The following is a 20,450-nucleotide window of genomic DNA, read 5'->3' as shown; positions in this document are numbered from 1 at the left end:
CTCACCCCATATCCCCCACCCTCACGCCCCCGCCCCGCTGCCTGCCCTGCAGCCTGCCTTCATGATGCCCAACTTTTGTTAGATCTCTCCAATGGAGTTAGTGAATTTTCTCTTGCTTGGGTGCCACAAAAAATTCAATTGTTATTTGATCATCTAACAGTATCCCTGTGTGTGTGTGTGTGTGTGTGTGTGTGTGTGAGGGGGGTATTCTATTTGAATTTGGAATTTTGTAGTGGTGTTTCAAATCACATGAATGAAAAGGTTGAGATAAACCACTTCCAACGACCACTTCCTCTCAAAGAACAAATTTTGTTGAAACTTGTTGAAACTTTCGGACACAAGGTGGCAGCAGACACTAGGATTTATTCCTGGCACTGTCATTGCTACTGAGTTTTTCAAGCTGCTTTAACTGGATTGTAAGAAGGAAGCTCCCATCTCTTGTTTTTTGTTTTATTTGGGGGCCTCACCAGGCGGTGTGCAGGCTTACTCCTGACTCTGCATGCAGGGATCATTACCGGCTGGGTCAGGACTGGGAAAGTCGGCTATGAGCACCAAAAAGGCACAGGTACTCATATCATAAATGACCCCTTGGTGCCACCACGCACGTTCAGACAGACACTGGCAGGGCTTCGATCTGTGATTCCTGGCGCTGCAAGGGATTTCTAGCTCATTGTAGGCAGCTGTGTGAGGGCAGCACTCGAGCCAGAATGTGTGTGAGGACCAGATGGTGGCTGAGTGTGAGAGTCCTTCAAGCTGACGTGACCCCTGATGAACACTGCTACTAAATGTGTGAACACCACAGTCAGGTGTGTAAACACAAAAAGGGCAGCGGTGCTCCATCTCTCCCGCCGCCCGCGTTCGGTAGTCTCAGGCCATATCTCCACCCTGGGGAGGTTGATGGCGATGGGCAGGCAAAGGAAGGAATGAGAGCCAGGCTGGTTGGTCTCAACTGCAGTTTATTCCAATCCCCTCTCCATTCTCCTCTGATTCTCCTGCTTCTTCTTCTCCGTGCTACTTCATTCTTCTCATTCTCCCTTCATTTTCCTTCTGGCTCTGGCTCTGTATTCCCCAACCCCCTCTCAATGCCTAGTTAAATCCCCAGAGCATGAGGGGTTGGGATAACAATTACGCATAGGTATCATCCTACAATCAGCAGATGAAGGTCCTTCCCTTAGGAAAAGCTACTTTCAGGACAGATTCTTATCCAGCAAGACGACTGGCCTAAAGGTAAATATGGGTGTGTTTCTCCTTTCCGGAGCCCAATAAGCATATAAACATTCATAATATTAATCATTTTGTATGGACACAGAGATACATTAAGCTCACAGAATTGCTCTCCTGGGGCCATCTTGATCTCAGACTACAGTGCTCAGGCCTGATTAGTCTTTCCTATCCCTAGCAAGGTTCTAATCTCGTCGTTACTTTTTGGATCATGACAGTGTTTGTCCATGACCAAGCTCTCAACTTATAGTTGAGTATCGTGGCACTTTGGCCTGGCTCATTTTGGTGCCAGGATAGCCCACAGCTTGCCCTGGGTCCATTCAGTCCCTTGTTGGTACCCTGCTTTTGGGGTGCTAGGAACTAAGGACAACTGAGGCTTACGTCGAGAAAGCAGATGCCCGGGAGTGAATAATATTCGAAGCCAATTAAATCCTAAATTACAAACCATCCATCCTTCCATTGTTCATGGATTTGCTCGTGCGGGCCCAGTAACATCTCCATTTTGAGACTTGTTACTGTGTTTGGCATATTGAATATATGCGGGTGAGATACTCTAAGTAGCTTGCCGGGCTCTCGGAGAGGGGTGGAGGAATCGAACCCAGCTCTGCTGGGCCGGCTGCGCGCAAGGCAAATGCCCTACCGCTGTGCTATCGCTCCAGCCCAGAAATCCTAAGTTACAAGAGCATAATAATAACAACTTGTTTTCTTGTGTCTATACAAAAAGGACATTGCTTTAAAGTAAACTATTCAAAACACATAAGGAGAGGAGAGAGGCAATATTTCATTCACATATATAAAATCATAGATTTCTGAGGAATCTGATCTTACAAGTTAACAGAGTCTGATTAGGGGGAAAAGCTGATTAATTGGTTGGGGAGGAGAGCATAGAGAAGAGTTGACAGATAAACACAATGGAATGGAAGTGCCTCAGGAGCACTGTGATAAACCTGAACTCCCAGTGGCAAGGGAAACAGACATACCAGTGTAATCCTAAAATGTTTAGAGCTACATTTAAATAAACACCGAGGAATGGAGGTGCTTCAGGAGCACTGGTGGGCATCACCTGAAAAACCTAAGCTCTCTGTAGCAAGGGAGAAAGGACAACCAATGTTATCCTACAGTCAGGTATGTGTGTGAACCCCCAGTCACAGGAACAACATTAACAAGATCCACAAGAATGAAAATGAAGAAAGGAAGAACTCTTAATGAGTTGATACTTGGTTTTGTTTTTAATTAAATAACTGTGAGATACACAGTTACAAAATGCTCAGGGTTTACTCCTACTTCTGCACTCAGGCACTTCTCCTGGGGGCAGGGGTGAGGTGATGAGATGCTGGGCATGGAACCTGGGTAGCCTGCATGCCAGGCAAGTGTCTTACCTCTGTACTTTTACGCTGGTCCCAGTGAGTTGGTACTAGTGAGGTGAGATCTTTTTTCGTGCTGGAAAGGTTATTATCGATGATAAGAGCTGAGAAAAAAATATATTAAAAAATGTATTCTAGGGGCTGGAGCGATAGCACAGCGGGTAGGGTGTTTGCCTTGCACGAAGCCAACCTGAGTTTGATTCCCAGCGTCCCACGTGGTCCCCCGAGTACCGCCAGGAATGATTCCTGTGTGCATGAGTCAGGAGTAATCCCCGTGCATCACTGGTGTTACCCAAAAGCAATAAATAAATAAAGTATTCTAAAGATGGAAAATAAGGACACGCAGAAAGGAAACCAAGTGGTGACAAACTAGATGATGAGGCAAAGCTCTGCTTTGTGTTTTAAAAAGGTAGCTGTGTGGAGTTTGGGAAAATGCATGGGCGCAGGGGGAAGATGCGATTCTTAAAAAGACATTAGGGAATTTCATTTGATTTCTATGGGAATATCAATCTTTTGAAAATTGTCATCAAGCCTTTTCCAAACTTAGGGGAAATGTGTTAAACCGTGGGTAAAACCCATTGCTGTCGAGCAAAAGAGAACTGTTTTTGTTTTTTAATTGATTAAAACTTGTAGCAGCTCATTGGAATCAAAATAAAAGCTGTAATTACAGTATTTAAGAATTTGATTGAGCATTATGAAATTCCTGTATTTTTAATTTTTTGTTAAAAACATTAGGAAGGCTGGAGGCGATGGTGGTTTAGAGTAATGAGCAGTTTTAGGAAATATTTAGAGGCTATAACATAGAAAAGAACTGGCTTTGAGAGGTGAGAGGTCAGAGAGATTTTGTCAAATGTGAGATTGTGGTAGTTTAAAGTACCAGAAGGCCCCCCATTTGTCTACTTTCTGTTTCCATCTTTCATGGGCGTGATTTAGAGCAGTTCTCTTGAAATCATTTCCTGAACATTGTTAAAAATTCTTCGGAAAAGTTAAAAAGCCGAAGCAGGGCAAAGTTGGGTCAAAACACAATTGTTTTTTTGTGCTCAACCTTATCCTGTTGAACACGTCTTAGTATCATAATCCCATGTCAGTAACCATAACAACAGTTGACTCCTATCGAGATAATCAGTGGGTTGAAAGCACTAAGCTAGGGACAGCGAGTAGGAAGGTAGGTAAATGTGAGAAGCTTGTAGGGTATAAGAGGGAGAGGTGGGAACTGTGGTAAATTGTAGACTATTGGATCTATCAGAGGCTATTGAACTTCCCAATTTTAAAGTTTTAAGAAGCTTCATGCTTTAAAAAATGTGGTGTATGAAAAATGCAGGTCATGGGATTGGAGTAGAGTGAGTAGAGAGTTTGTCTTGCATGCGGCCGACCCGGGTTCGATTCCTACATTTTATATGGTCCCCCGACCACCACCAGGAGTAATTCAGGAAATAAAAGAGGACATGAGGAAATGGAAAGATATCCCCTGCTCATGGGTCGGGAGACTTAACATTGTCAAAATGGCAATACTACCGAAAGCATTGTATAAATTCAATGCAATCCCTATAAGGATACCCATGACATTCTTCAAAGAAATGGAGCAAACACTCTTGAAATTTATATGGAACAATAAGCCCCCACGAATAGCTAAAGCTTTTGCCCTTTTGAGAGAAGAAGGTGTCATCTTACAGGTCACTTAGAGAGAGAGAACTGTGTCGTGAGGAGGTGTATGAAAAGTGCCTCGAGACAAAATGTTTCTCCAGAGAAGACTTGTCACCAAGAAGAGGCTATCCCCTAGAAGTGAGCAAAGGGGGCTGGAAGAGAGGGTCTCACGTGGCAAGAGAGCTTCAACTAAAAGATGTGTTCATTTCATTTGTTTTCTGTGTTGGATGCTGCTTCCGGTTGGTATCTATTACTTTGGACAGGTATAATCGAGCTTTGAAATTGTCACTTAAGTTGCTTTTAGTTTCTTCAGTAGCTTCTCAAAGTTGATCTTAAGCTGTTAGGTGCTCTGGACCACACCTGCTTTGAAAGCCTGCATTTTAATTCAGTTGTCCTGTCAGATGTAGGTGCTATGTTCATAAACTGGTCTAAGTCTTAGAGAAGTCATTTGGCATAGTTACTGGCTTGTGAAACCTGTGTGGTTTCTAAATCAGCGTTGTGCCTCTGGGAACCCAGTCTTACAAAATATCCTAATGGCAGGATTATTTGTAAGAGAAAATTTAGAATCAAACTGCACATCCAGATATGATTAAGTCAATGGCTCCACATATATACTATGGATACCAGAGTCATAAAAAAAAGAGGCAGATCTGTGTGAGATATGATACAGGTAGAAAGGTAATCCATAACAATCTTTATCAGTTCATGAATGTCTCTACAATGTAGCAGAAACAAAATGTATATACTATGGATGCAAAAGGATGTTACAAAAAATGTATATTTACATGTAAAGTTATAGCAAGGTCTGGAACAATGTGATCTAGAGATTTAAAAGGAGGTATTTTGAGTGATGAGGGGTGAAAACAGTTGCCGCACAGCAGCCATGGGGAGGAATAGGTCGATGATTTATTAGGAAGGAAAGACTTTATATCCAGTACTTTATATTGTTTGATTTAAAAAAAAATGAGTAAAGGGACTGGAGGCGATAACACAGTGGGTAGGGCCTTTGCCTTGCACGCATCAGACCCAGGTTCAATTCCCAGCAACCAATATGGTCCTCCGAGCACCACCAAGAGTAAGAGAGAGAGAACTGTTCATTCCTGAGTGCAGAGCCAGGAGTAACCCCTGAGCATTGCTGGGTGTGACCTAAAAAGCGAAAACAAAAAATTAAAATTAAAAAATTAAAAATGAGCAAAGGGGCTGAAGAGACAGTATAGGGGTTAAGGCAAATGCCTAGCATCAAGCTGGCCTGGGGTAGATTGATGGCACTGCATAGTACCATCAATGTACCACCAGGAGTGATCCCTGATAATAGCACTAGGGATAAGCTCTGTATAACTCCTGGTGTGTCTATCACTACAAAACAGTCTAAATTACATTTTTTCTGACATTTAATAATTTTTTTAAAATTACCTTTTTTGGGGGGGATGTTGAGAACAGTAGTACTACTCTTGCCTTGTTGCTCAGGGTCCCTGAGAAATAACCAGGCAGTATTCAAGGACCATATGGCGCCAGGAATGGAATCAGACCTGCATGCAAAGCATGCACTCTAGTCTGTTGAGTCCGTTCCAGCTCAGTTGCCTAAATTTTGAATATGAAATAACAAGACATTGGTTCAGTGATATTTTCATTGTCACATTGGTTGATTTCATAAAAGAACTCAGTTAATGAATTTAGCTACTTTAGAATCAGTCACTTCTAGAATTAGGTAAAATCCAAGCTATTGTGTATTATTAAAAAATAATAATATGTTTGGGCTGGAGCGATAGCACAGCGGGTAGGGCGTTCGCCTTACAAGCGGCCAACATGGCCGACCCGAGTTCGATTCCTCCGCCCCTCTCGGAGAGCCCGGCCAGCTACCGAGAGTATTTCGCCTGCACAGTAGAGCCTGGCAAGCTCCCCGTGAGGTATTGGATATGCCAGACACAGTAACAACAAAGTCTCCAATGGAGACGTTACTGGGCCCGCTCGAGCAAATCGATGATCAACGGGAGGGCCTTTACCTTTTAATAATATGTTTAATATTTTATGAATAAATGATGGGGGCTGGAGTGATAGCACAGCTGGTAGGGTTTTTGCCTAGCACGTGGCTGACCCTGGCTTGATTCCCAGGATCCCATATGGTCCCTGAGTACCGCCAGGAGTAATTCCTGAATGCAGAGCCAGGAGTAACCCCTATGCATTGCTGGGTGTGATCCAAAAAGCAAAAATAAATAAATAAATAAATAAAATGATGGGTTTTAATAAATGTCAGTTATGGGCACTAGCGATAGTATAGAACTTGTCTTGCACACGGCCCACTCAGGTTCCATATAGTCATTGGCGCCCCACCAGAAGTGATCACTGAGCACAGAGCCAGGAGTAAACCTTGAGCACCGTCAGGTCTGGCTCAACGAAAAAAAGATCAAATTTCAATTGTAGCATACTAAAACTGAGAAAGCTTTCTGAAACAACTTTCAACGTCTTACGTTTAACTATATTATGTTTTCAATGAGAATAAACAATTATATTTACAATTCTAATGAGGAAGTGCTATGACTTTGCTGCCTAGTTTGTAAGTAATCACCATCTACTTACTTCCCATCTACTTCCATGTCTGGTCTGAATTGAGATGCACAGTAGTGAAATTCTTATATAAATAATTGGATATAAAATATTAGAATTTTGATATGTTGCTAAAATGTTGAGTTGATATTTTAAATATATTGGATTAAAGAACAATAGTAGAATTAGTTTTACTGTTTTGTGGTCGTGGGGAGCCTACGAAGCAGTGTGCAGAGGAGGGGCAACTTTTGGTGATACTTGGCCAAGTGAACCAGATGATTTAATGTTCAGGAATGACTGGGTGCTCAGAGTGTCATAGGGGCACCAGATATTAATCACCAGTAGAGTCCAGGGTCCACGATGCCAGGGATGAAATTCAAGTTCCTGTGGACACCAGGACTGCACCCCCAACCACTGAGTCATCTCCTGACACCAAATTCCACCTTTTTTTCCAAGGAGATTTTAGGATTTTATTAAAGGTAAAGGCCCTCCCGTTGATCGTCGATTTGCTCGAGCGGGCCCAGTAACGTCTCCATTGGAGACTCTGTTGTTACTGTGTCTGGCATATCGAATACTCTCGGTAGCTTGCCGGGCTCTCCGAGAGGGGCGGAGGAATCGAACTCGGGTCGGCCATGTTGGCCGCTTATAAGGCGAACGCCCTACCCGTTGTGCTATCGCTCCAGCGATAGCACAGCGGGTAGGGAGTTCGCCTTACAAGGATTTTATTATTTATTATTATTATTAGGAGCGATAGCACAGCAGGTAGGGCGTTCGCCTTACAAGCGGCCAACATGGCCGACCCGAGTTCGATTCCTCCGCCCCTCTCGGAGAGCCTGGCAAGCTACCGAGAGTATCTTGCCCACACGGCAGAGCCTGGCAAGCTTCCCGTGACGTATTCGATATGCCAAACTCAGTAACAACAAAGTCTCCAATGGAGACGTTACTGGGCCTGCTCGAGCAAATCGACGATCAACGGGAGGGCCTTTACCTTTACCTTTACCTTTACCTATTATTTTTATTATTACTATAGTACAAGTTAGTGGATTCTTGGATCATTCTCGACAGCAGTGTTTAAAGAGGAGACAGAGAAGAAAAGAAATCAAGGGGAGTTGGGAAGAAGAGAACAAGAAGTAATGGGTGAACAGGCCTCAGAGTTTCAGTTATACCAGTGATATGAGTGAGGGGCATCACCATATACCCCAAACACAGATTCAACAGAACTGAAAATGGGAGGCGGCAACCACTGAAACCTTATAACGTGCCTCTCAAGTTGACAGGCAGGGGTAGAGCGAGGGTTGGGATAGGAAGGGAATCTGGGAACTCTGGTGGAGGGAAGTTGACACTGGTGGAGGGGCTGGTGTTGAATTATTGTATGCCTGAAACTCAGCTATTGGTAACTTTGTAAATCATGGCTCTTTAATAAAATTTTTTTAAAAAAATAACTAAATGGCCAAAAAAAAGTATTGAATCATCATGAATTACAAAGTTATGAAATGTTTCATGATTGAGTTCCAGGGGTATAATATTCTGGCACCAATTCCTTCACCAATGCCCGTTCCCCTCTGTCCCTGTCCCCAGCTTCCCACCCCTCCCCCAGTCTGCCTCTCTGCCAGGAAATTTTGTTTTCCCCTTCAGACACTGTGATTATGATATCTTTACATTCGTCCCAGCCCCGAGATTTTAACAGCCTTTCCTTACTCGTCTTTCCCCAACACTGCCGTATTGGAGACTCTTTCAGGGTCAGGGGAATGAGGCCCGTTATTGTTACTGTTTTTGGCATATCGAATACGCCACAGGTAGCTTGCCTGGCTCTGCAGAAAGATCTGTTGGAAAGAGAGAGAAAAGTATGTGCTCAGGAGAGAACACAGCTTCTCCAGAGCGGAAATAAGCAAATAAAGGGACATAGAGAAGCAAGTGATATGCGTGTTCAGGGAAGGGCAGAGGCTTGGAGAGCAAACCCATTCTACCTTTTAGTTTAATTTTGTTTTTGTCTTTGGTCCACACACAGTGATGCTCAGGGGTTACTAATGGGTTTTGCACTCAGAAATTCTTCTGGTGGCAGACTGCAAGGCAAATGCCCTACCCACTGGACTATTGCTCTGGCCCCAGTTATACCTCCTTATAATTTTTTTTTCTTTTTGGATCACACCCAGCAATGCACAGGGGTTACTTCTGGTTCTGGAGCAAAGAATTACTCTGGGCAGTGCTCAGGAGACCATATGGCATGCTGGGGATGGAACTCGGGTAGGCCGAGTGCAAGGCCAAAGTCCTACCCACTATACTATCGCTCCAACCCCTGAAAACATTTTAAAACAATACTTGCGATTTTTATTTAATGAACACAGTATTTTAAATTCTACATCCATATACCCTCTAATTTTGCTAACTACTCTTACAACAAAATATTAATAAATACGGGATAGTTATTCATGCCACTGGAGGGGAAACATACATATGCTTAAATGTGATAACTACAGAAATCAAGATCTAGGTACGCCATTTGCATGCTTACTATATTTACTGTAAATGGAAATATTTTCTAAGAAAAAAATAAAACAATGATAAATGAAGACATATAGGTCGGCCTAATCTCAGCAAAGCACCCACGTAGATGTCTATGTGTCAGCTTAAGTCAAAGTGTTGCAGCTACCAGCAAGAGCATTGACTTTGACTCTGTTTGGTACCAGGACACAGTTCAAAACCTTCAGGTCCTGGAACCGGAGGGATAGTTTAGTGGATATTCTGACACCAATTCCTTCACCGATGCCCGTTTCCCTCTGCCCCTGTACCCAGCTTCCCTCCCCTCCCCCAGCCTGTCTCTCTGCCAGGAACTTTTGTTTTCCACTTGACTTACATGCAACTAACCTGATTCGACCCCAACAGTTCTTATGGTTCCCCAAGCCCACAGGGAGTGATTCCTGTGCGCAGAGCCAGGAGTCATGCCTGACTATCACTGGTTGTGGCCCAAAACAAAACAAAACCAAACCCTTCAGATCCTAGAGATTGGCTTGAGGTCCTAGGGTCCTATAAACTCACATGTTTTCAGGGATGAGGGGTTGTCACTCCCACACATCACTATATTCTGTTTGCTTGTTTTTTTGGGGGGCCCACATTTAGTAATGTTCAGGTTACTCCTGGTTCTGTGCTCAGGAATCACTTCTGTCAGACTAGGCGGGACCATATCAGGTGCTGGGGATTGAGCCTGGGTTGATCTCATGCAAGATAAGCACCTTACCCACTGTATTATGGCACCAGTCCCAAAATTCTTTTTTTATTTTTGGTGGTAGTGGGGAAGGGAAACACACGCAGAGATGCTCCACCTGGCTTTGTGCTCAAGAACAACTCCTGGCATGATGCTGGAGATCAAACTGAGGTTTGCCACGTGTAAGGCAAATGTCCTATCCTCTGTACAATAACAGCTCAAGCCTCCCCACGTTTCCCTATAGAGAAAGCTGTCCCAGGCCAGATACAAATTTTTCCCTTCCTTCCTTCCTTCCTTCCTTCCTTCCTTCCTTCCTTCCTTCCTTCCTTCCTTCCTTCTTTTCTTCCTTCTTGCCTTCCTGCCTTCCTTCTCTCTGTTCCTCTCTCTTTCTTTCTCTATTCCTATTCCTTTCTTTCTTTCTTTCTTTCTTTCTTTCTTTCTTTCTTTCTTTCTTTCCTTCCTTCCTTCCTTCCTTCCTTCCTTCCTTCCTTCCTTCCTTTCTCTCTCTCTCTCTTTCTTTTTATGAGATTACTAAGAAACTTTAAATCACATATTGGACAAGACTATTCTATAATTCTATAAATGCTGTGTAAATAAACTTTCTCTTCTCAGGTTGCTTCTATTTTCCAGGATTGGGAGATTTATTTTTTAAATTAACTATTATTATTTTTTATTAGTGAAACACCAAGAGGTACAGTTGTAGACTTACAAACTTTCGTGCTTGGTTTCCGTTATACAATGATTGAGTACCCACCCCTCCACCAGTACCCAATCTCCATGACCAGTGATCTCAGTAGCCTCCCCCTCACCCCGACACCTCTATGGCAGGGCATACACTTTTGCTCTCTCTTTAGGATGTTGTGGTTTGTAATAGAGGTATTGAGTGGCCATCACGTTCAGTCTATAGTCTACTTTCAGCACGCATCTCGCATCCTGAGCGAAACCTCCAAACATCCTTTGCTTGGTGTTTCCTTCTCTATTTGAGCTGCCTTTCCCCCTCGCACGTGCTGCTGGTTTCTAAGCCCTGGAGAAATCTCCTGGCACTTATCTCAACGATTCTTGGGTGTTCACCTCCCATTCTGTTATTTTATATTCCCCAGATGAGTGTATTTTTTCTATGTCTGTCCCTCTCTTTCTGGATCATATCACTTAGCATGATACTTTCCATGTAGAACTACTTGTATGTAAATTTCATGACTTCATCTTTTCTAACAACTGAATAGTATTCCATTGTGTAGATGTATCAAAGTTTCTTTAACCAGTTCTCTGTTCTGGGCACTCAGGTTTTTTCCAGATTTTGACTATTGTGAACAGTACAGCAATGAACATAGAAGTACAGATGTCATTTCAACTGTACTTTTTTGCCTCTCTGGGATTTATTCCCAGGAGTGGTATTGCTGGGTCAAACGGGAGCTCAATTTGTAATTTTTTGAGAATCGTCCTTACTGTTTTCCAGAAGGGCTGAACCAGTTGGCATTCCCACCAGAAGTGAAGGAGGGTTCCTTTCTCGCCACATCCGCACCAACACTGGTTGCTTTTGTTCTTTTGGATGTGGGCCAGTTTCTATGGTGTAAGATGATATCTCATTGTTGTTTTGATCTGCATCTCCCTGATGATTAATGATGTAGAGCATTTCCTCATGTGCCTTTTAGCCATTTGGATTTCTTCTTTGAGAAAGTTTCTGTTCATTTCGTCACCTTATTTTTTTTGATGGGGTTGGATGTTTTCTTCTTGTGGAGTTCAACCAGTACTTTGTATATCCTTGATATCAACCCCTTATTGGATGGGTATTGGGTGAATATCCTTTCCCATTCTGTAGACTGTCTTTGTATTTTGGCCACTGTTTCTTTTGAGGTGTAGAAGCTTCTTTGTTTAAAATAGTCCCATTTGGACACCCTACCGAGGTTACAAGTTGTCCCCCACTAGTGGCTCTCCAGCACGGCCATGGCTCCAGAGGCAAGAGAACTTAATCTAGAGCCCAGAAACTTGCAGCAGAAAAGTGAATGGACTATGTGTTAAACTACGGTGCCATGCCTCCGCGGGAGGGAAAGGATGTCTCTCCCTTCCTCCTTCCCCCCCTAACCCAACCCCCTGGCAGCAAGGTGGCTGCTGCCTCAGAGCTTATTGGAAAGCCAGGTATGAGCTGGTGGTGACGGGGCAACTGCAGCCGCATGGGAAGTGGAGGGTGGTACCAGCTGGTCCTTCATGCCCTACCGCGGTCAAGAGTTACGCCCCATGAGTGGCTCTCCAGCACAGCCATGGCTTCAGACGCACAGAAACCAATCTCGCAATTATCTGGTTCTTGGCAGAAATCCCTCCGGACTTAATTAGTAAAATGTCAGAAATCCAAAATCGCACGGCCGCGATCATTTGGTTCTCATAACCAACTATAGAAAACAAATTATTTCACAATGCCTCTTCAGCAGTTCTGATTGTTGGGTGGAAACTCTCAACAATAATGGTGCATCTTTTGTCGAAGTGATGAATGTGATCAAAGTAGAGAGAGAGTTAAGTAGAAATCATCTGCCTCACAGGCATTGGGAGGACTGGGAGGGGGATATATTGGGGTTCTTGGTGGTGGAAAAATAAGTACTGGTGTAGGGAAAGGTGTTTGATCATTGTATGACCGAGACTTAAACCTGAAAGCTTTGTAACTTTTCCCACAGTGATTCAATAAACAAATATAACAACAACAAAAAGAATAGATGTGGAAGGAAATAAATATTTTAAGTGTGGTTAAAAAATAATAAAATAGTCCCATTTGTCTATCTCTGTTTTCATTTGGTTGGCCAGTGGCATGCCATCTTTGAAGATACAGTTAGCTTCAATATCGTGGAGGGTTTTGCCAACCTTGTCTTCAATGTACGTTATGGATTCTGGTCTGATGTTGAGGTTTTTAAACCATTTTGATCTTACCTTTGTACATGTGTTAGGTAGAGATCTGAGCCCATTTTTTTTTTTGCATGTAGCTGTCCAGTTTTGGCAGAATAATTTGTTAAAGAGGCATTCCTTGCTCCACTTCACATTTCTTGTTTCCTAATCAAAGATTAGCTGATCATATATTTGAGAGGGGGTGTCAGTATATTCAACCCTGTTCCATTGGTTTGCAGCTCTGCCTTTGTTCCAGTACCATGGTGTTTTAATTATTACTGCTTTGTAGTTGAGTTTGAGGTTGGGGAGGTTGATTCTGGAATGGGAGATTTCTTTTTGCCTCCCTCTCTATCTCCAATTTATCTATTCACCCATCCATTTGGTTAATAAAGGCTGGATGGGGAGAGTAAGAAGTTAGTATGTTTTTGTCTGGTTTTGTTCTGTGGTGCCAGGAATCAAAACCATGACTTTAAGACACTCTACCATTGAACCATCACTGTCACTATCGCTGTCCTCCCATTGTTCATCAATTTGCTCAAGCGGGCCCAGTAACATTGTGAGACTTGTTACTGTGTTTGGCGTTATAGAATACGTCACGGGTAGCTTGCCAGGCTTTGCCATGCGGGTGAGATACTCTCAGTAGCTTAGTGGGCTCTCCAAGAGGAGCAGAGGAATCGAACTCGGGTCGATCGTATTGGCCACATGCAAGGCAAACGCCCTATCCACTGTGCTATCACTCCAGCCCCTCACCATATATTCTAGATTCACTCATCTGTTGTTGGTACTTGGTTGTTTCCAATTCTTAACTATTATAAATAATGCCACAATGAGCACTGAACTGGAATTTCTGGATTCTAAGTTAGGATCACTGAAAATTGTTTGATAAATCTACTTTTCTTTATAGAGAACAAAATTGACTATATTCCTACCAACAGTAAATGAAGGTCTCTTTTCATTATGCCCTAAGCAGCACTTATTGTTCTTGTTCTTATTGTTGTAGGATATTCTCATAGAAGTCAGGTGATAAATAGCTTATTGTTGTTTGACTTGTATGTTTTGGTAAGCAGTAATGATGAACATTTTCTTATGCCCATTGGCCTTCTTTGTTTCTTTTTTTTTTTTGAGAAAATGCCTGATTTTTTTTTTATCTCCTCCATTTTTAATGGGGCTGTTTATTTGTTTTCGTTCTTATTTTGTCAGTGCTTTATATACTTTAGATATTAGTCCTTCATCAAAAGTATGGTGTGTTAATATTTACTCCCATCAGCAGAATTTTTGTTTGTTTTAGTGATACGTTTTGTACTTCATAAGTTTTTTTAGATGTAATTGCATTTGTTTATTTTGTTTTTATTTTATATTTTGCTTTTTAGATCACACCTGGCGATACACAGGGGTTACTCCTGGCTCTGCACTCAGGAATTGCCCCTAGTGGTGCTCAGGGGACCATATGTGATGCTGGGAATTGAACCCGGGTTGGCCGGGTTGCAAGGCAAACACCTTACGCGCTGTGCTATTGCTCCAGTCCTTTATTTTTATTTTACTTGCTAATGGAGTTGGGTTACTAAATACACCTCTGAAGTCCGTATCATGGAACATCTTGCCTTTGTTTTCTTCATTGTATTTTGTAGACTCAGCAGTACAGAGCTTGCTTTGCATGTGTAAGGCACTGGGATTGATTCCTAGTAATACACACACACACACACACACACACACACACACACACACACACACACACGCATGAACACACATTGTAGAATTGCCCCTGTTTTGTATGTGCATACACTTTTCTACAATGAAGTAGGTAAAGGTAAAGGTAAAGACCCTCCCGTTGTTCGTTGATTTGCTCAAGCGGGCCCAGTAACGTCTCCATTGGAGACTTTGTTGTTACTGTGTTTGGCATATCAAATACTCTCCGTAACTTGCCGGGCTCTCCGAGAGGGGCGGAGGAATCGAACTCGGGTCGGCCATGTTGGCTGCATGCAAGGCGAACGCCCTACTGCTGTGCTATCGCTCCAGCCCCACAATGAAGTAATGAATGAAATTATCATTCAACTCAGCAAGTAGATATTTATTAAAGTAAGGCTATAATGAAGTCTATAAATTTTTATTTCATTTTTTTATGTAGATTTTATTGTCTGTTGGTTTAATGTTATTTTCTGAAACCTGTGGTTTCAAACTAAAAGGTGCTCTTGGTATATAAGATGCTTTGGTTATTAAATGTTTTTTCATAAACACTTTCATGTTAGTTTCTTCCCAGTAAGATCTGGTCACTTAGCTCACATTCCTATAGAGGTTGAGTAGTTGCCGTTTCTATTAGATGGGAGCAAGCTCTCTTTTTCACACATATCCCACTACGTCCCAATGTCCTACACCTATTGATTGGGCATTTTACTATCCCTAGTAAAGGAGTATAGTACTAGTTTTTCAAAACCTCCTCTTATCTTTTTCTATAAAGACATACTTTCTCAGTCCTATCATTCTTACATTCTGAGTTACATGCCAGCATTATATATATATATATATATATATATATATATATATATATATATATGGAGCAATAGCACAGCGGGTAGGCTGTTTGCCTTGCACACAGCCAACTCGGGTTTGATTCCTCCACTCCTCCGCCCCTCTCGGAGATCCCGCAAGCTAATGAGAGTATCCCGCTCACATGGAGGGATATATATATATAATATTATATATATATTATATATATATATATATAGAGAGAGAGAGAGGCTTTTGGGGTCACCATTGGCGATGCATAGCAGTTACTCCTGGTTTTGCACTCAAGAATTACTCTTGGCGGTGCTTAGGAGATCCTATGGGATGCTGGGAATTGAACTCAGGTTGGCTGCAAGCAAGGCAAACACCCTACCTGCTGTACTATCATTCCAGCCCCTAGAATTTTTTATTTAAAAATTTTCTTTCTAATATCATCGAACTATTAGCCAACTATCATTCTAATCCTTTTTACTTTTTTGATTTTTGGGTCACACCCGGCATTGCACAGGCATCACACCTGGCTCTACACTCAGAAATTACTCCTGGTGGTGCTCAGGGGACGATATGGGATGCTGGGAATCAAACCCAGGTTGGCTGCGTGCAAGGCAAACGCCCTACCCGCTGTGCTATCACTCCAGCTCCTCTGGTCTTTTTTATTTTGGCATAGCACATTAATTTCTGAAAGTAAGGAATTTATTATGGAGCTATTCTGACAGTAAATGCATAACAAAATGACAACTCTGCTTAACCATGTGGTGAGTGGATTGAGATGCTCTGGAAATTACTGCCCTCTTAGAGATTTTTATATGTTTGAGGTATTGAGGTATTTTCACAATTATACCTGTAGCACCATAGTACTGTCCTCCCGTTGTTCAACGATTTGCTCAAGCGGGCACCAGTAATGTCTCCATTGTGAGTCTGTTTTTGGCATATCGAATGGGGAGCTTTCCAGAGTCTGCCATGTGGGCAGGATACTCTTGGTAGCTTGCTGGGCTCTCAGAGAGAGGCAGGGGAATTGAACCCAGGTCAGCCTAGTGCAAGATAAACACGCTACCCACTGTGCTATCGTTCCTAGTAGAAAATTAAGTGTTCTCAATTTTTTTTCAACTTTCCCAGGACATAAAAAATATACAGAAGGAAACCTAAAATCAAAGCGTTCCTTACTGTAGTAGCAATAAGCCATCCTCAAATGCAGAAGTCGCTGTAGTCATGGCACAGCCTGAAGAACTGGATAGAAAGTTTGAACCGGATTGGAGGGCATATATTCGGCAAAGTAAGTGGTAGGGAGGAGGGCAAATACTGGATGATTTTACTCATCTGTGGTAAATAGAGAGAGACAAAACAAGGGAAATCTTGGGTCTTGAATTACAGAACTGAGAATGGCAAGTGGGGGAGTTGGTGAAGTTGGTAAATGATGCAGTGGACAGGAAGACACTGGTGCATGGGCTGTGGGTCTTGCACACTGGTGATGGAGAGGTGAGGTGACTATGTACATCAAAACGTAAGTGTTAACAGTACCGGAAATACATGACCCAGTCTAAATTAGTTTTATTTTTTTTTAAAGTTTTTTAAAAAAAAGGGGGTGAGGTGGTTTTTGGGGGTGTGTTGGGGACATCAGGGCATTGATGGATGGAAGCTTGATCCCCTGTGAAAATACCTCAATATCTCAAACATATAAAAATCTCTAAGAGGGCAGTAATTTCCAGAGCATCTCAATCCACTCACCACATGGTTAAGCAGAGTTGTCATTTTGTTATGCATTTACTGTCAGAATAGCTCCATAATAAATTCCAGGGTATGTGTTGAAACATTGTAAAGCTCTATTATATACACTATTGTAAGTTGTAAACAAAAGCTGGAAATAAAAAAAATGTAAATCTGAATACAATGTATTTCATTCAACTACTAATGAAATACAGGTGGTTGTCTGCTTTCAAATGCTTATGGTGTCACAAAATAATAAGACCTGGATGACTTGATCAACAATGCCTAATGGATGTGCTTCACTTTGCCCCTCCCCCAAATCTTTTCATTCATTTATTTATTCATGTATTTGTTAAACAAATATTTATTAGAAGCTTACCAGTTTCTGTTTTTCGTTATTGTTTTTTGTTTGGGACCACACCCAGTGGTGCTCAGTGTTTACTCCTGACTTGCACTCAGGAATCACTCCTGGTGGAGCCCGGGGGATCATCTAAGGTGCCCAGGATAGAACCCAGATTAGGCACTTTTTTTTTTTCTTTTTGGGTCACACCCGGCAACGCACAGGGGTTACTCCTGACTCTGCATTCAGGTCTTACTCCTGGCGGTGATCGGGGAACCATATGGGAGGCTGGGAATAGAATTCCGGTTGGCCGCGTGCAAGGGAAATGTTCTACCCACTGTGCTATCACTCCATCCCCAAGGCTGGACACTTTCAAGACAAGGGTCTTACCTGCTGTACTATCCCTCCCACCACCAGACACATTCTTGATAACAGGATACAAATCACAATCACAAATCATTCTGTTAATCGTCGATTGCCTCGAGCAGGCCCCAGTAACGTCTCCTTCATCCTAGCCCTGAGATTATATTCAAGGCTCTTTAGGAGAATGAGACCCATCATTGTTACTGGTATTTGGCATATTGGGTACGCCACAGAGAGTTTGCCAAACTCTGCCGTGTGGGCAGGCTACATTCGGTAGCCTGCCAGTTTGTCCAAAGTAGGAATGAGATAACAAGATGTCATAATAAGATGTCGCGCGGCCGCAAATGCAGGCGCGGGGGCAGGAGACTGCACTGTTCTTCTTCCGGGAGCTGGTTTTTATAGTCTCTGAGTCTTGGCCGCTGATGGGATTACACGGCGCCAGGGGGCCAGTTGGTGGGTGTGACCCCCGCCTACTGGAATTTGGAGGATCTGGGTGGAGGATGCTCGGCCCAAATCCGAGTAGGCTTGGAGATCTCGGCCCCGGAATCCGCGTGACTTTGTCCCTCTGCCAGTACCTTCAGGTGTCCGGAGAGTGGTCTCAGCATGGTGGTGGCTGGTCCTGGAGGTCTTTGGCTGCCGGAGCCCTAGTCGGGGCGGGGAGGAAAGCTCAACCCGCTACCCTCCAAGGGGCCCCGGCGGCGAGGACAGTCAGGCGCGGGGGCAGGAGACTGCACTGTTCTTCTTCCGGGAGCTGGTTTTTATAGTCTTTGAGTCTAACAGGATACAGCAGGGCACAAATAAAGAAAAAAATGCCAATTTTATGAAGCTTGTATTTGGAATGAAAGAGAGGAGGCAGAAAGCAAACAATCTGTGTAGATTAAATAATAAAAAGAAGCAAATAAAGTATGAATCATTATGATTTTTTACCTTGGGGAGAGGATGTTGATATTTTACATAAGAGTGTTCTGGAAAAACTTCTCTGATACAGGAATATTGTGTAGGATCTACAAGAAGTGAGTAAAAGAAATGGGTAGACACAGGAAAATGCATTTTAGACCCTGAGAATAGTTAGACAAAGGCCCAGAGGTGGAACTTGCTTTCTCCAAGGAACAGAAAAGCTTGTGGGGTGGGAGCAGAAAAAGTGGGAGTATAATTGGTAGAGCATGAGGGGTAGGTAAAGGGTGACCTATCGGGACCGAGTGATAGCACAGCGGGTAGGGCATTTGCCTTGCACGTGTTCAACCTAATTTCGATCCCTGGCATCCCATATGGTTCCCAAGCACCGCTAGGAGTAACTCCTGAGTGCAGAGTCAGGAGTAACTCCCGAGCATTGCTGGGTGTGATCCCAAAAGAAAACAAAAAGGGTGACCTCTCACATGTGGTCTGGAGGTCAACATGGTCACAGGAACTTTGCTCTATATAGTAAAAACTGTGAGAAGATTTTGAGGGTGGGGGAAAGTGTTGTTCCCCCAATACCTGACCATTGGGTGGCACCACAGGGCCACGTATTGCTGAAAGTGGCTCTCTGGTTCACACAAGAAACTGGCGAATCCTCTGCACCCACCAACCGATAAGGAATCGTGTTTTCTGGTTTTAGTTTTAGCACATTGTCGCGTCTATGGTAGATAGGAAATCATTTCAATGCGCTTATGGATATGTTCCTATATAATCTATATAATCCCTGTACTGGTTTTCTTTTGCTATCCTAACAAACCACCACAAAACTTGATGATGTCTTAAGACAGCATACATTTATTATCTTCTGTTTGTTCAGTTAGGAGCCTGATACCAAAAGCTAAAATCAAAGAACGGGCAAGGCTGCATTTTTTCCCAGAGTTTCTAGAGATGAATACATTTCCTTGCCTTTTCCAGCATCTAGATGTCACAAACACTCCTTTGGTTATACCCTCTGACCCCACCTGAAAAGCTGGCATCTTTCTTCACATTTTCTTTTTCTTTTGTTCCAGACAGTCCTGTTTTTTCTAGTGCAACCTTAAAGCGCAACCATTTTCTTCACATTTTCTTCTTCCTTCCTTCTCCACTTTGAAGGAGGACTCTGTTACTATAATGAGTTTATACAGAGAACCCAGGATAATCTCTTCTTCACCAATTTTTATTCATGTTTGCTAATTCCTTTTTTGCTATGTAATGTAAATACTCAGAGTTTCAGAGGGCTAGGAATTAGATCACGATCACGATCACGACCATCCTGTTATTCGTCGATTGCCTCGAGCAGGCCCCAGTAACGTCTCCTTCGTCCTAGCCCTGAGATTTTTTAAAAAGTGCCATATTCAAGGCTCTTTCAGGGTTAGGAGAATGAGACCCATCATTGTTACTGGTATTTGGCGTATTGGGTACGCCACGGGGAGTTTGCCAGACTCTGCCGCGTGGGCAGGTTACATTCGGTAGCCTGCCAGTTTGTCCAAAGTAGGAATGAGATAATAAGATGTCGCTTCCAGGACCTGGGTTTTATAGTCTCTGAGTCTTGGCTGTTGATGGGATTACATGGCGCCAGGGGGCCAGTTGGTGGGTGTGACCTCAACCTACTGGAATTTGTAGGATCTGGGTGGAGGATGCTCAGCCCCGATCCGAGTAGGCTTGGAGATCTCAGCCCCGGGACCCGCATGCCTTTGTACCTGTGCCGGTACCTTCATGTGTGCGGAGAGTGGTCTCAGCATGGTGGTGGCTGGTTCTG

The sequence above is a fragment of the Sorex fumeus genome, unplaced genomic scaffold, assembly GCF_029834395.1.
Source record: "Sorex fumeus unplaced genomic scaffold, SorFum_2.1 ptg000072l, whole genome shotgun sequence".
NCBI classification, from domain to species: Eukaryota; Metazoa; Chordata; class Mammalia; order Eulipotyphla; family Soricidae; genus Sorex; species Sorex fumeus.
The sequence above is the reverse complement of the archived record's forward strand: the minus strand, read 5'-3'. Positions refer to the sequence as shown.